Here is a 16,948-nt window from a genome sequence, read left to right as displayed (position 1 = left end):
GCCAGCCACTCAATTGTATCAAACTGTTGAAAGTCTCAAAGGAATGAAACTGAACAGATCATCTGACTTCAACCCAGGCTCCAGAAATGACAATGGCAAATTCAGCATGGCTGACCCTGCAAAGTGCTTCTCACTAATATCATGGGGATTGTGCCAACATTGGGAGAGCTGTAACACAGAATAGTCAAGAAACAGCCTGACATAGTCATACACAAGGAATCATACTGTCTAGACAATGTCCCAAACATTGTCACAATCCCTGGGTATGCCTTGTATCACCAGCAGGACAGGCCTGGCAGAAGTGGTGGCACAGTGATATACAGTCAGGAGGGAGTGTCCTGGGAATCCTCAACATTGATTTTGGACCCCTTAAAGTTTCAATCATCTCTGCAGCCCATCTGCCATCTCTGCCGCCACCTCCTTTGGAACCCTAGGACATAGGCTGCCTTGTTAATGTATCTGACCTTTCTTTGTTTCCCATGACAATTTCACCTGACTCATCTTCTAAGGGATCCAGTTTTGCTTTCGCTATTCTCTTACTTTTTCCAAACCTGAAGAAGCTCTCACAATCATTTTTATATTTCCAGCTAGTTTACTCTTACATTGCATTTTGAGGCCTCGTATCTAAAAGTCTTCCTGTCTTCAGACTTACTATTCTTCTGAGCAATATTATAGGCTCTTCTTTTAATTAAATACTATTCTTAACTTCTTTGGTTAGCCACATATGGGCCACTTTCCCCATGGAGTTTTTATATCTAATTGTAAGGTAGATTTGTTGGGAATTATGAAATTTTTCTTTGAATGTTCACCATTGCTCATCTACCATCATATAATTTCCCTGTGTACCTTAGTCAATCTGCTCACATATCTAGGTAATAGTCTTTATTCAATGTTCTAGTTTTAGACTTGTATACATCATTTTCAAATTCAATGAGTAATTCTACCGTTTTACATTCACTCTTTCCCAGAGGACCCCTTACTATGAGATTACTAATTAACCCTCTTCCATTACACAAAACAAGATCTAAAATAAATTCTTCCCTGGCTGGTTCCACAATGTACTGTTTTAGAAAATTGTATTGAAAGCAGACTGCTTTTACTGATTTGATTTGTCCTGGTCAATAGGAAGATTCAAGGGTAGAATTCTCTGATCTCATTCGTGGCTGCCCTGCTGCAAGTGAGAATGGAGAATTTGGCATTCCAACCCAAACTGCATTCATCTTCAGCGGCACCGGCGAATCCCAGCCGCGAACAAGGATAGAGGTCTTCAGCAAAAGTCTCTCACAACTATCGTATGCCTTTGTTACAAGATCCTCTTATTTATAGGTGATTAGCTGTACTGAACTTAGCATTGAAAAAGGAGATGAGTCAAAGCTTTTCACCCTACACTCATCAGGACACTCGGCAAGAATACTGATAAGGAGAAAACAACAATTTACACTGTATGAGAAGCAAGTGCTGATTGGCTGGCAAATAGACTCTGATTGGAGATGTGTTGCCATGGAGAATGCACCAGGTGACTGACAATTAACTGCTAAGCACAGTTTGAAAATTAAACCAGGAAGTTTGACCCTGATTTGCCAAGGAATTGCCCCCAGGAATAAGTTGGCAAATAGCTGTCACTTATTTTACTTAGCTGAAACATGTGTAATGTGTGAACATGTTCTTTGTGTCTGGAAAGATCAGGTCTTCGTTAATATATGTAGCTTCCTGCACACACAAATGCATTACACTGCAAGCTCTACTGAACCTTAAATTGGTTGTCAGCCTAATTCCTCGCACACTGAGTGCATTTGAAGGAGTAATCTCCAGGAGGGTGGTAAGCAATCTTGCATAGGTTTTCTAGTTGCCTTCCCCACATGGCGGAGCCCCACTCACCATAGGCCCCACCCACCACAGGGCTAATACCAATGACAGCAGGATGAGGCCCTTGCCCACGTCAGGGTCTCAACTGGTGGCAGTGCAGGAAGGCTGTCCATGGACCTTCTTACCACAGAATTAATTAGAGTGGAGGCAGAAAGGAGTCAGGCTCCCCACCTATCTTCCTCCCATCTGATAAATGCCTCCACACTCCACAGGGGAGGGCACAAGATTCGGCCCATATCCCTGTAATGGTTATAAATGAAATTCTCTGGTCTCTGTTTGTGCCATTCATTCACTTATTTTGTTATGAATGCTTTGTGGGTTCAGATAAATCACCTTTTACTTTAATTTTTACCATTATTCTCTGATCTGGCATTATGGCGACATTATTTTAGTTAAACTTATCTCTACATTTCACATTCTGCATATCTATACCCAGAATGTTACTCTGCTCAATGAGTTTTGTGTGAAGTTATATATTTCTCCTCACCGAGACTCTGCCCCACCTTTTTTGTTTAAATCACTATCCACAACTATAGTTATTTGATTTGGCAGGATATTGGTCCCAGCTTAAGTGGTTTAAGTGGAGCCCATTCCATTTGCCAAGTGTTAATGCTAGTGTGCCATAATTTGAAACCTCTCCCTCCCACGTTACTCTTTGACTCATCCATTCAACTCTCTGATCTGCTTAACCTTTTGCCATACCTTCGTGTAGCACAGGTAGAAACCCAGAGATCATTACCTTTGAGATTCTGCTTATTAATTTGGATCGCAGTTCCTCAAACTCCCACAGAAGAATCTCATTCCTAGTTCCCCTTATCCTATTGGCTCCAATGTGGACTAACTGGATCCTCCATCTTCCACTCCAAGTTATCCTCCAGCTTTAACATCGGTGCCAAGCCAGCAACACAACTTTCAGAATCCCCAGCCTTGGTTGGAGAGAGAGGATACATTCCCCAAACTATACAGCCCCCTACCACCATTCCATTCTTTTTTGCTCCTTTGATTGAGAGGCCTTGTGTACCAAGGTTTCATGATCAGTTTGCTCGCCATCCTGTAGACTTTTCCACTATCCACACAAACAATAAGAAATCCATATCTGCTGGATAAAAACATGATGTGGAGTTGCCAGCATTGGACTGGGATAGGCACAGTAAATAGTCTGACAACACCAGGTTTAGTAGCACGAGCTTTTGGAGCGCTGCTCCTTCATCAGGTGAGTGCAGGATTTGTTTCACAAACAGGGCATATATAGACACAATCTCAATTACAAGTGAATGGTTGGAATGCGAGTCTTAACAGGTAATCAAGTCTTTACATGTGCAGACAATGCGAGTGGAGAGAGGGGTAAGCACAGGTTAAAGAGGTGTGAATTATCTCAAGCCAGGACAGTTAGTGAGACTTTGCAAGCCCAGGCAAGTTGTGGGGGTTACAGATAGTGTTACATGAACCCAAGACCCCAGTTGAGGCCGTCCTCATGTGTGCGGAAGTTGGCTATCAGTTTCTGCTCGGCGATTCTGTGTTGTCGTGTGTCCTGAGGGCCACCTTGGCGAACGCTTACCCGAAGATCAGAGGCTGATTGCCCTTGACAGCGGAAGTGTTCCCCAACAGGAAGGGAACACTCCTGCCTGGTGATTGTCGAGCAGTGTCCATTCATCCATTGTCGTAGCGTCTGCATGGTCTCGCCAATGTACTATGCCTCGAGACAGGTAGAGAGCGTTGGCCGAGTTGCAAGAGTATGTACCGTGTACCTGGTGGATGGTGTTCTCATGTGAGATGATGGCATCTGTGTCGATGATCCAGCATGTCTTGCAGAGGTTGCTGTGGCAGGGTTGTGTGGTGTCGTGGTCACTGTTCTCCTGAAGGCTGGGTAGTTTGCTGCGGACAATTGTCTGTTTGAGGTTGCGCAGTTGTTTGAAGGCAAGTAATGGGGGTGTGGAGATGGCCTTGGTGAGATGTTCATCTTCATCAATGACATGTTGAAGGCTCCGGAGAAGATGGTGTAGCTTCTCCGCTCTGGGGAAGTACCGGACGATGAAGGGTACTCTGTCCGCCATATTTGAGGAGGTCGGTGCAGTTTTTCGCTGTGGCTCATCGGAACTGTCGATCCATGAGTCGCAACAGACACCTACAGACACTGAAAGACGCCCTTGTAAGAACAGGATATAGCTCTCAACTCATCGATCGACAGTTAAGGGCATTCAGGCTCTGATCTTCGGGTAAGCGTTCTTCAAGGCGGTCTTCAAGACGCACAACAATGCAACATCGCTGAGCAGAAACTGATAGCCAAGTTCTGCACACGAGGATGGCCTCAACTGGGATCTTGGGTTTATGTCACACTATCTGTACCCCCCACAACTTGCCTGGGCTTGCAAAATCTCACTAACTGTCCTGGCTTGAGAGAATTCACACCTCTTTAATCTGTGCTTAACCCTCTCTCCACTCGCATTGTCTGCATGTGTAAAGACTTGATTACCTATTAAGACTTGCATTCCACCTATTATCTTGTGATTGAGTTTGTGTCTATATATGCCCTGTTTGTGAAACAAATCCTGCACTCACCTGATGAAAGAGCAGCGTGCCGAAAGCTCGTGCTACCAAATAAACCTGTTGGACTTTAACCTGGTGTTGTGAGATTACTTACTGTGGATAAGAACATTGCACCTATAGTGAGGGTAGTCGCGGGCAGGGGGGGATGAATTAGCAGCCAGGCCCGCAGCCCCCAGAACGTATGCAGAAGCTTCTGGTTGCAGAGGGAAACTTTCTGGAAGGCGTATCTCTGTGCACTGGCACTGTGCGACAGATTGAAAAAAATGAAACACCTCTTCAATTATCACTCTTCAATTCCACACACTCTCTATGCCAACTCATACTATCACATGCTCCTGTATCCACTCCATAACCCTTCATATCCTCCATGCTAACCTATGTCCATATATCCATGGAAAACAATTACTTTACAAATTTAAAAGGCAAACCTTTTAAATTCCTTGACATCATGACAGCTCAATTTGACAGTTGCTTTTGACAGGCCACTTGACAGGTCATCTTGACAATTTTGGTGGTTGATTCTGGCAGGTATGTTGACAGTTCCAATGAGATTAACAGTAATGACTTTATGCACAAGTATGCCCACATTTAATAATTCCAAAGGGCACCTGACCTCCATCAAAGGTGTTCTGGGACCAGATTCCATGAGGTACTTTATCCCATCAGAGAAGTACCCTCGCTGTACAAACAAATCTACAAAGTTCAGACCTGCTCTTACCTGGTATCATCTGCACACCTCAGGTGTCATACTCCTCTTCCTGCAGAATCTTAATGCAGTGGAGACAGCTGATGAGTTACATGGACAGCAGCATCTGTAAACCATGCATGCGAAAACCCTGGCCCAACTCCATTCTAACTCCCCCACCCTGACCCCCAAAGAAAACCAGGAAGTGGCATGTTCGGGGGCAGGACTTTGAATTTCAAGGAACATCCAACATTTTCACCATGACAGAAAGGCTCTTACTGCATTTGGGGTTGTCCAGAATTGCAATGTTCTCTACTAACTCCCACATGTTTCACCTGCAGCTTACCATCTGCTCTCTCACCACTTTGGAACTTTTTTTTATTTAGTTAATTTTAACTTATGTATTTAATCATCTTGGTTGTCAGTTTTATTTTTTTAAATTACTTAATGTAGTTTAAATTAAGCACCCCTTTCATTTTCTGCATCAAATTCCCACTTGCATCAAATTGTCAACTTTGCTACTTTTCAGGTGATGCTTTCTATTTATAAACACCTAATGTGACCACTCTCTGTGTTGCAGTTGCCCTTCTAGATTGTAGATGTGTGTTTGGGAGGCATGTTGAATTTGTCTTTTGTACCTCTGAGCTTTTTACAGAACCTGACACTGTAGCACTAAATAAATTGGCATCAATAGCTAATGATAACCTCATGGTAATCTAATTTCTTCTCAAATTGATCTACCTTGTTTCCATCAATGGGTTGCTCTGAATTAAAAAGAAATGCTTTGTGGCTACCAAAGGCCCTGTCATTTCTCATGCTCTGCATTTCATTTCTTCACTTCATTCACCTCCCCTCATCAGTCAATGTATACCATTTTGCTGGAGATCCTACTCTATACTCATCAATATCGCACAAATACCATCACACACAACTTCTATTGCTCTTAAATGCAACGGCTAAATCATAAGAATAAAAGTGATAACTTTCACCTCTTCTATAAAAAAGATATCTTCATATAAAACAAACCTATAGGACTGGACAAGGCCAAGAGGAAATGAATAGCTGCAATCCTCATAAAGGACTTTTGAGAGCAGTAAATCAAATATCATATTAGCGCAGTCCAAGGTTGAGGTCATCTGGGACATTGAGACAATTCTTCAAGGCTGCGGCAGTTGCTTTGTGATGTCTATTATGCTATTTAAAAGACAGCAGTGGATTCATTGATCTCATTTATAAATATCTTGCATTTTTATTTGGACCTTGAAAACTTCAAATTATGCTGAATAATTTGTGGATTTTTTCCCATTTTTGTACTGCGCAATTCTTATTTTAAACTATGACTCTTGCAATTATGGCACCTCTTACAAAACTATCTCAGCTGATATTTTTTGATGGAAAATTCAATAAAGAGATAATGTACAGGGAAGGATAATAATGATTCAGATATTTGAAATTATGTACAGAAGATAAAAGCCAGCAACTTATATGTACATAGTGCTTTTAGCAAAATAAAAAGTTCCAAAGTTTTGTGAAAGGGAAATAATGTTTAATAAATGTATTACCATTCTTTGAAGAATTCACAAGCAGGATGGATAAAAAAGAATCAGTAGCTGTAGTCTATTTTGATTTCCAAAGGCATTCGATAAGGTGCCACATCAAAGGTTACCGCACTTGAAATGCAATAGCATACAGGGAAGCGGACCGAATGCTGGAAAATAGGATGAGAATAGATAAGTGTTTCATGGCCAGCACAGACACAAAGGGCTGAAGAGTCTCTTTCTGTGCTGTAAAACTGAATGACTAAGATGTCCTTGTTCATGACTCACAAAAAGTAAGTACACATGTACACTGTGTAATTAGGAAGGGAAATAGAATCTCATAGAATACTTATAGCACAGAAGGAGCCTATTCCGTTCTTCATATGTGTGTTGGCTCCCCTGAAGGGGCAATTTACTGAGTGTCACTCCCCTATTGTTTCCCCATAGCCCAGCACATTTTTCCTTTCCAGATAACAATCCAATTCCTTCTCAAGTGTCTTGATTGAACCTCCCTCCACCACAGAGTTCAAGCTTTCTACAAATTTAGAGGGTATTGGTGAGACTGCACCTGGAGTAGTGTGCACAGTTTTGGTCTTCTTACTTAAGGAATAATATGCTTGCATTGAAAGAAGGTTCATTGGGCTTATTCCTGGGATGAACGTATTGCCTTATAACGAAAGGTTAAGCAGGTTGGGCCTCTACTCATTGAAGCTTAGAAGAATGAGAGGTGATCTGATTGAAACATAAATGATTCTGAGGGAGATCAACAGGGTAGATGAGAGGATACTTCCCTTTTGTAGGAGAATTTAGAATTAAGGGGCACAATTTAAGAATGAGGGTTCTCCCATTTAATATAGATAAGGAATTATGTCCCTCAGAGGGAGATTATCTTCAACAGAGAGCATTGAATATATTCACATTGGAATGAGACAGGGTTATGGCGGCAGGGAGAAAGTGGAGTTAAGGCCATATGCAGATTGGCCATGATTTTATTGAATGGTGGAGCAGGCTCGATGGGCCGAATGGGCTATTCCTGCTGTTAAGGGCCTAATGCATGAAAATCTGAACTTTAGACGATTTCCACAGGAAGTGGATTTCTGGCTTGAAAACACATCCTGTTCCTATTTCTCATTTCTCATGGAGAAATCTGGCCCCATGTTTGCAAAGAGTCTGGTCATTCCCAGGCAGTTGCCATGGGGGAAATATGGGGCCCGATTTTACCATCCACTGCCACTCTGCGTGTGAACTGTGGTGGGGGGGGGGCGGGGGAAGGGAAGGCCCGCTGCCACTCTGTGTGTGATTGGTGGGGGGAAGGGGGATCCACTGTGTGTGATTGGTGAGGGGAAGGGGGGGTCCACTGCCACTCTGTGTGTGATCGGTGAAGGGGAGGAAAGGAGGGGCCTGCGATCAGTCTGGGTGGTGGGGGTGGGAATAAGGGGGTCAATTATGTTGTGGGGGTGGAGCAATGTCTGTGGGGGCTAGAGGGAGACATTATCCGGCCCACGAGCGATGTGACAGGGGAGCGTTCCTTTATCTTTTTTTCTGCGCATGCGGAGTTGGAGGCACTGATCGGAGCTGCAGGGTTTCAGGCATGATAAGCCTCACCCACAGGCTTCTGCAGCACAATTCGAAATTGCTGATATTTTTTCAGGCAGAGTGCATATGGGGGCGCCTGAGAACGGGTCTAAAAGTCGGATCTGAAACACTCCCAGTTTCAAGTCCACCCAGCACTTAGAATTAAAATGGTAAAACGGGGCCCATGGAGTCAGTAGCTAGGGAACAGATCTTGTGATGGGAACTGAAAACCTGGTTTTGGTCTTTGCAATATTTAATTGGAGGGAATTTGGACTCACCTAGTACTGGATGTCAGAAAAGTAGCTCATAATTTAGAGACTGAAGATGATTTTGGAGAAGTGATGGTGAGGTAGAGTTGGGTATTGTCAGTATACATGAGGGGTGGGATTCTCCGGTCTGGTCCTGCTGCAGGTGTGATGGAAAAGCCAAAACTCCATTCACTCTCAGTGGCACCAGGAAATCTCAGATGTAAACAGGGACAGAAGATTTTGGCCATGGAATTTGATGCTGTTTACAACTGAGGTTCAAAGTAGTGTCCAGGAGATGACGATTGGAAACATAATCACCTCCATCTCCTTTCCTGCCCTCCACCCCCGGAACAGGCAGGGAAGTGGATGACCCTTATAATTGGGTGAAAAAGCACAGGGTGGAAGGCTGATAATTAAATTTGGGCAGGAAGGCTGACGATAGCCTTGCTTCCTGGAGACCAATTGAGGCCTTTAACTTGCCAATTAATATCCACTTAAGGATCTCATCCCTCAGCAGGGGGAATAGAGCCATAAACCACTCGACAAAGCCTCCAAGTTTACCCTGGCGTCCACCTTATGTGATTGGAATGGGGCCCTCTTTATTGGTCACTGTTTACCTCATGAAGCATTTCCCCCAGGGACAAGTGCTGTGCCCACTATCAGAATACACACAGTCCTCCACAATCAGCCCCCGCATCCCTGCCCCCTACCAACACCCATCCCCGCTACTTGCAGAAGCTGCATTGTATAGGTGGAGACCAATGATCTCAGCCCCAGGCCATTTCTGCAGCAATTCCTCAGGGCAGCTTGCTACAACTTCACCTACTTCATCAATGATCTTCCCACGATCATAAAGTCAGAAGTGGGAATACCCACTGATGACTGCACCATTTTAAGTACCAGTCACAACTCCTCACATACTGAAGTAGTCAGTGTCTGCATGTAGCAAAAGACCTGGACAACATTCGGGCTTGGGCAGATCAGTGCCGGTGCCTGGAAATGTCCATCCAGGAAGAGAGAATTGAACCACCTCACTTTGATATTCAAAAGCATTACCATCACTAAATCCCCCACCTTGAATGCCCTGTAGATCACCATTTGTCAAAAACCTAATTGAACCTAGTTACAAGAGCAGGTCAGAGGCAGGATATTCTGTGGTACATGCCTCATCTACTGACTCCCCAAAGTCTTTCTATCACCGACAGGCACAAGTCCAGATTGTGACAGAATACACTCCACTTGCCTGCTGAAGTGAAGCTCCAACAGCACTCAAGAAGCTGGATACCATACAAATCATGAGTCATTCATCTCATTCACTGTCTTAAATATTTTATAACACCAGTGCACTGTGTTTACAGCCTGTACCAAATACAAGACAAGTTACAACAACATGTCAACAGCATTTCCAAAGCCTATTAGCTCTACTGCCGAGACACCTGCAAATTTCCCACTGAGTTAAACACCATTTTGACTTGGAAATATATCACTGTTTCTTTGCTGCCATTGGATCAAAATCCTGTTACTCACTACCTAATAGCACAATGGGAGCAACTTCAATATGTGGACTGCAGTGATTGAAGGAGTGGACCTGCCATCACGGGTAATTAGGAATGGGCAATAAATGTTAGCCTTGCCAGAAAAGTCCAGTTCCCACAAATGGACAAAAAACAGAATCCCCTGCTTTTTACAATTCCCTCCAGCCTGTGCCCAGAAATGTGGAGAAGTGAGTGCCAGGCACACTTGATTATTAGTTCTATAGTATGAGGCCTTATTTCAAATGGCCGATGAACAGCCACTGGCTGATAGTCATATTGCTACTATTATGTCACACAGAGTGCAAAGGAAATGGAGGGACGTCACACTGCTTCTCAAGGCAAACATTACTTATAATACCGCCACTGAATACACTAGAACAAACTTTGTAAAATTGCACAGAGTCTAGCAGAGCATTAAAATACCAAAGTATCATATATAGAATTAAAAGAATCTGCTTAATATGGAATATATTGTGCAATCCATTTATATCGAACATTCTAGCAAAATAGAAAACAATGGTACTAAAACAAGAAATAAAAATGAATACAAAATCACAAATTTATGAGGAATTTTGATAGTGTAATTGTTTCCACAGTTTCTTTCAAAGAGACAGGAAGACTTCCAATTTTGGCACATGTTCGCTTGAGACTGCCCGGATGGTGTAAAATCCAACACTTGATGGGAGTTGTGACATGGGTAACAGAGTTTTGGGGCCCTAATTTATGGAGGGTATTATGTGCGAGGTTAGCCAGTAATGTATTGGAATTGTCAGGTCTAGAGGAGACAAATATATTTCAGAAATGTAAGTTGAAGCAAAGTGGACTTGGGCAATGTTACAGTTAAGTGATTATAGTGGTAGGATGGGATCAGAAACTCACTTTGAGGTCAAATATGACAACCAGGTTCTGAACTATCTAGTTTAGCCTCAGACAGTTGCAGGGAGAGAGATGGAGGGCCTGATTCTCCAACGGGCGCAAAATCACGGTAAAGTTGGGCGTCGGGCCTTTAATGCGATCTGCACCCAAATCCGAGCAGATCGCGCCTTTACCGACACCCGATTCGGGCGCGGGTCCGACCCATGCCCGAATCGGGCGGCCCGATGATTTAAATGCATTTGCATGCATTTAAATCGATTTAATGAATCGCGCGCCCAACCCTGCCGCCAAATCCCACTTTCCCGTCTTCTGGCCCGATCCGCGTCCGCGCTGTAACCGACGTGCAAAATAAAAATCTGAAGTCGCCGCTGCAGCCTCCGAAGAGCGGGGTTAGAAACTGCAATAGCTCTCTGACCCAGGTCATCCTCTGGTCGGGGCGGGAGAGGGGTGGGAGGAGGAGGGGGTGTGACGTCTCATCCCCTGGGGGGGGGGGGGGGGGCGGGGGTGGGTGGGAGGAGGGGGTGTGACGTCTCATCCCCTGGGGGGGGGGGGGCGGGGGTGGGTGGGAGTTGAGGGGGTGTGACGTCTCATCCTCTGGTCGGGGGGGGTTCCGCTGCCTGTCTGCGGCCGATCCCTCCTGGCACCATCACTGGTACACTGCCAGCCACAGATTACTCCTCCCTGCAGGTGCGAGAGAGCGGGAGAGATGGCTATGGCTGGTAGTGTACCAGTGACGGTGCCAGGAGAGATCGGCCGCAGACTGGCAGCGGAACCCCCCCGACCAGAGGATGGGACGCACCCCCCCCCCCCCCCCCCCCCCCGGCACCCCCACCAGAAGATGAATGTCAGAGAGCTGCTCTCTATTTTTTTTCGTGCCCGGGCCCGCTGTCAGATTTCTTTCGAACTGCGCATGCGCAGTTCAGAGCTCCAGTCGGTCCGCCAGCGCTAAGCCTCGCACACAGCGCAGATCGGGCCGGAGCCGGCAAAACGCGTATGGGCGCGCTGCAAAGAGGGTTCTGGGCATGGATCTGGGCATGGATCTGTTTGATGCCCAGATCCGGCACTTAGACTCAAAATGGTAAAGTTCCCCCCGGAGTTAGTGAATAAAAGGACTGGAATTTGTGGTAGGGACCGAAGAAAATGGCTTTGATTTCCCAATGTTTAATTGAAGGAAATCCCTGCTCATTCAGTACTGGATGCCGAACAAGCAGTCCGCTAATTCAATAACAGTGGAGGAGTCAAGGGACTTGGTGATGAAGTAGAGCCGGGTCCCATCAGCATAGCTGTGGAAACTGGCAATGTGATTTCAGAGAGTATTGCTGAGGGACAGCACATAGATGAGAAGTAGAAGGATGCCAAAAATAGATCTTTGAGGAACACCAGAAATGTTTTCAAAAAATAATGCAATCTTGAAAGAGCTTGATTAAGCAACTATAACAATAAAAACAGTTTGAAAAGATGTCCAGACACCAGTTCTTTTGTCAGATGGCCTCATTATGAATGCTTGACAGAGCTCCATGAATTATTACTGGACTCAATCAATGTTGAGAATGTTGCAGGAGTGTGCTAAGTCTGTTTGACAACTTTATTATTTTGTAATAACCAGATTTTTCTTTGAAGAGTTTTTCATTACCTGTGTGTTATTTTTACAAGATTAAGAGCTAGCAAGTGGATTAAAGTTTTTTTGCTACTGACGCGATGAATAGCTGTGAGTAATTGACACTTCCATGAGAAGGTTGGGAGGAGGGCAATATTTTAAAAGGGGGGGCAATATTGAATTGCTTGTTATTTGGTTCCTGCCATAAAACGCAGAATCCCCAATGGTTTATGACTCCTCTGAGATGCTGCGAACCATGTCTACAAATAAACTGGACTGGGTTTCATCAAAATTGTGTGGTGGGCTGGAGGGAGGTCTTGAAATAGCTGCCCCCACAATGCGTTCACAAGGGCACAGGTGCTGCATGCAGGCTGGCTACCCATACTGGCAGAAATAGTCAGAAATGGGAATGGGAATCCCAGAATCCGGTCCCACCCATCATTTTCAAACCTCTGGCAACTCAGCCTGACTCCATAATATTCTTTCCAGTATTCAGTAAGAAATTTCTTCTCATCCAGTATTGGATGTCAGACAAACAGTCTGATAATTTCATTATAGTGGAGAGGTTAAGAAAGATAGAGATGAAATTGAGCTGGACGTTATCAGTAAATGTTTGGAAGCTGAAACCGTTCTTTTGGATAACTTTGCAAAGGAAAAGTATGCCGATCAGAAATAGAAGGGGGAAAGGATGGATCCTTGGGGATACCATTGATAATAGTGCAGTAGTAGGAAGAGAAGAGATTGCAGGTAATTTATTGGACAGATAAGAATGGAATAAGGAGAGTGCAGTCCCACCTATTTGGATATCAGTGGGGAGGCGCTGAAGGAGGATGGTGTGGTCAACAACATCAAAGGCTGCAGACAGTTCAAGGAGGATTAGAGGGTTAGCTTACTTTTGTTAGTCTCATAGGATATCATTTGGTATTTTGGAAGAGAAAGGGAGGATGGTGATGGGGCAACAATTTGCAAGGACTAAAGGGGTCAAGTCTTAGTTTTTGAGGAGAGGGATTAAGATGGCCGATTTGAAAGGGGACAGTATCAGAGGAGAGAGAAATGTTAACAATATTATTTAACATGGGACCAGGCAGGAAGATTGGGAGGTCAATAATTTAGTGGAACTAAGGTTGATAGAACATGAGGTCGGTCTTTTGATCAAGATATACTCAGAGTAGGCATGAGAAGAGATAGGAGAAAAACTAAGTAAAGGTGTGAACTAAGGTCTAGGGGAGGGAGAAAATTAGAGAAAGTTTGGTTTGCTTTGGCTAGGGGAAGGGAGGGTAGCAGCAGAGGAAGATGTTTGATGATCTCAATCTTAATGACAAATAAGTCAATGAGTTCCTTTCACTTGTTACTGGAAGTGAGACTGGAGGAAGCAGAGAGGGAAAGAGGTTTAAGAAGCTAGTTTCTGACACAGAAAAGTTGCCAGGGGTTATCTTTATATTCCAGAATGATTCTGGAATACTAAGAATTTGACAAATGAGAGCATGTTTGTGCTTTATGTGGTCCAGCAAGATCAGAGCATGATGAAGAAAGATGGAGCTTGCAATCATTGGTGATGAGAAGTTACTCAGTGCAAGAGTTGAGGGAAGTAAACGGTGGCAAAAATTGTTTTGGTAGTACTTGTACTACTACTGGTACTTGGGCATGTAGTGAAGAATAAAAATGTTGAATGATAGGTGAGAAGAGTGGAGCATGACAAGATGCTCAAAAGATGAAAATAAGCCAGATAAAATGTGTGTGTGCGTGTGTGAGGGAGGGGCGGGGGGTGGGGGGTGGGGGGGGGGGAAGCACTGGCGGTGACTGCAGGTACAAGCCTAGATGTGATTTGGTGTTGAGTGCCTTATTGGCACCATAATAGTCTAGGCAAGGCAAGTGGCGGAAGGTATAGCAAGGTGGAATGGTTTCAATTAGGAGAAAGTTACCTTCACACTGTAGTTGCGTTTTTGGTAAGTTATAGATTTTGGTGCAATCATTCACAATAACTCCATGAATGTTCAAAGCCTTGATTATAAAAGTGTTTAGACACTCTGGAAGAAGATATGGCGAGGGCTGGAAATACCAATCTTCTGACAGAGTCCACAGGATCAGCACTGTAAGTGGTAAACTGGATGGAATGAGTCTAGCAAGATTAGTTCCCAGCAAGCAAACTGGGGAGGAATGGTAAAAGTAGGATGGGACGTCGGGGGCTGTTGCTCCTAAGGAGTCAGCAGTAAATAGCCTGGTGGGCCCATTGGAGAACAACAAGAGAAGTACAAAGGGAAGCTATGGACTTATCCAAGAGGGTATCAAGCCCGGGGCAATAGTAGGCAAATAGAAATGTCGAGGAATGCTAAATGTTTGGGATAGGGATTTGGAAGGGCAGAGTGCTCGTTAGGATGGAAATGAAAAGAGGCAGGGTGACAAGAGAGAGGAATCGCAGCAGAGTACAAGGAAATTAAGTTAAAAAGGAGAGGAAAAAGTGAAAATAGCAGTGATGGCCTCAGATCCGGGTATTTAAATGTACATCAGAGTACTGTGTGCCAGTTCTGTGATAAATCTTCAAAAAAATATTAGATTGCTGAATGTGTGGGAGTGTGTTGTAAGTCATGCAGCTGGTTCTAAATTGGAGAGAAGGTCAATTTGTGACAATACAACTTCAGTTGACTTGTAAGAAAATGTGTTCAATCTTAAAATAAAATGTATCATGCTTGCGCATGTCCAGAGAATTCCTGGGATGAGGGCGATGCCACGTTAGACAGGTTTGCATCATAATCCACAGGTACTAGTAAACAGGATTTATACTTTAACTGGGTAAGTAAAAGGGTACTGGAAGCTTCAACCTTTAAAATTTCACCAAATCTCCAGGGAAACAATCCAAAATGTTGCTCTTGTTTAAAAAAAGAATTGGCAAACACATACTATGAAATTTAATAAAATGCTAAATGGCATGCAATGTATGCATAGCAATATCCAACAGTCTGCAAGGAAATTAAGGGACTAATTCATGGTGTAATGATATTGGTTAAGGGATAAATATTAGCCAAGATAGCAATGGAATTCTTCTGCTAAGATTTGTTCGACCTTGCTGTGCATCAATTTCTTGGCAATGGCAAGCTTGGATCAGTAGAAGCACTCTCAGCTCCAAGTTATCAAGTAATTCATAGGGTGAAACCCCACTCGAAAGACTTGAGCCTGACTTAATCCAGGCTAGCACTTTAGTGCAGTGTTGAAGGAGTGCAGTACTGTCAGAAGTGCTGTCTTTTAGAGTTTTCCAAGTCTACTCTCTCAGGTAAAAGATCGTATGGCATTATATTGAAAAAGAATAAGTTAGCTCTCCTGGTGTTCTGAATAATACCAATCTCTCAAACGGTATAAATATAACCATTCATCTAGCCATTATATCATTGATGATTGTTCACACGACACCAGGTTATAGTCCAACAGGTTTATTTGAAATCACCAGCTTTCGGAGCGCTGCTCCTTCATCAGGCTTCTTCACCCGATGAAGGAACAGCACTCCGAAAACTGGTGATTTCCAATAAACCTGTTGGACTATAACCTGGTGTTATGTGAACAATCATCTTGTCCACTCCAGTCCAACACCAGCATCTTCACATCATTGATGATTGTGGCACCTGGCTGGAGCAAGCTGCTATGTTTCCTGAATTACAACAGTAATTGAAGCATTTAACTAGCTCCAAAGTGCCTTAAAACATTCAAAGGATGTAAAAGGCACTGAATGAAAATTCTCTCCTTTATTCACATGAACATAATTTACAACGAACATGAGAGGCTGAGGATTTCCTTCAGGACTTGAAGACAGAATCGAGATTGAAACTTTAGAGTAGTACTGAGGAGGTGCTGCATTATCAGATGTGCCATTTTTCAAATGAGATAGTAGGTCAAAGCCATCTGCTTCTTGAAATCTGGTGTAAAAAATCCTAAGTTACTATTAAAAGAAAACTCATTTATCCTTTAACTCGTACTACCAAAACAAATTCACTGCTCACCTGTTACACTTGAAGTTTGTTCAGCCTGGTTCTGCCCAAATTGCCTGCTCTGCTTGCCTACATTGTAAGAATAACAACTCTTTAAGAAGCAAACTCATTGGGTTGGATTTTCATCTTTGAGGTGGGAATCAGGAGTTAGGAGATTTTCTGATGCCATGATTCTGCCTCCTACCTGGCAGTGCTCATTGAGTACATTTTCATCTGGCAGAGGCAGACAGCCTGCTGTTGCAGATGGATGCACGTTCATGACAAGGTAGCCAGGTTTGTGGAGACAGTAACTGAGTACTGGACCTGAGTGTAAGGCCCCTGAACCATCAGCCTGTACCTCCTCACCACTATAATGCTCTCATTCCTTCACCCTGCATACCTCATACCCCCAACTCCCATACTCTTCCAAATCATTCACCAGGTATCCACCATAAACATACCTCACAAGCCCTCTGATAAATAACATGTTCAAGTCTTTAGAAAGCTCATATGTCTGTCAAAATA

Source organism: Mustelus asterias, chromosome 10 (assembly GCF_964213995.1).
Source record: "Mustelus asterias chromosome 10, sMusAst1.hap1.1, whole genome shotgun sequence".
In the NCBI taxonomy this organism is placed as follows: Eukaryota; Metazoa; Chordata; class Chondrichthyes; order Carcharhiniformes; family Triakidae; genus Mustelus; species Mustelus asterias.
Note: the sequence above shows the minus strand (reverse complement) of the source record.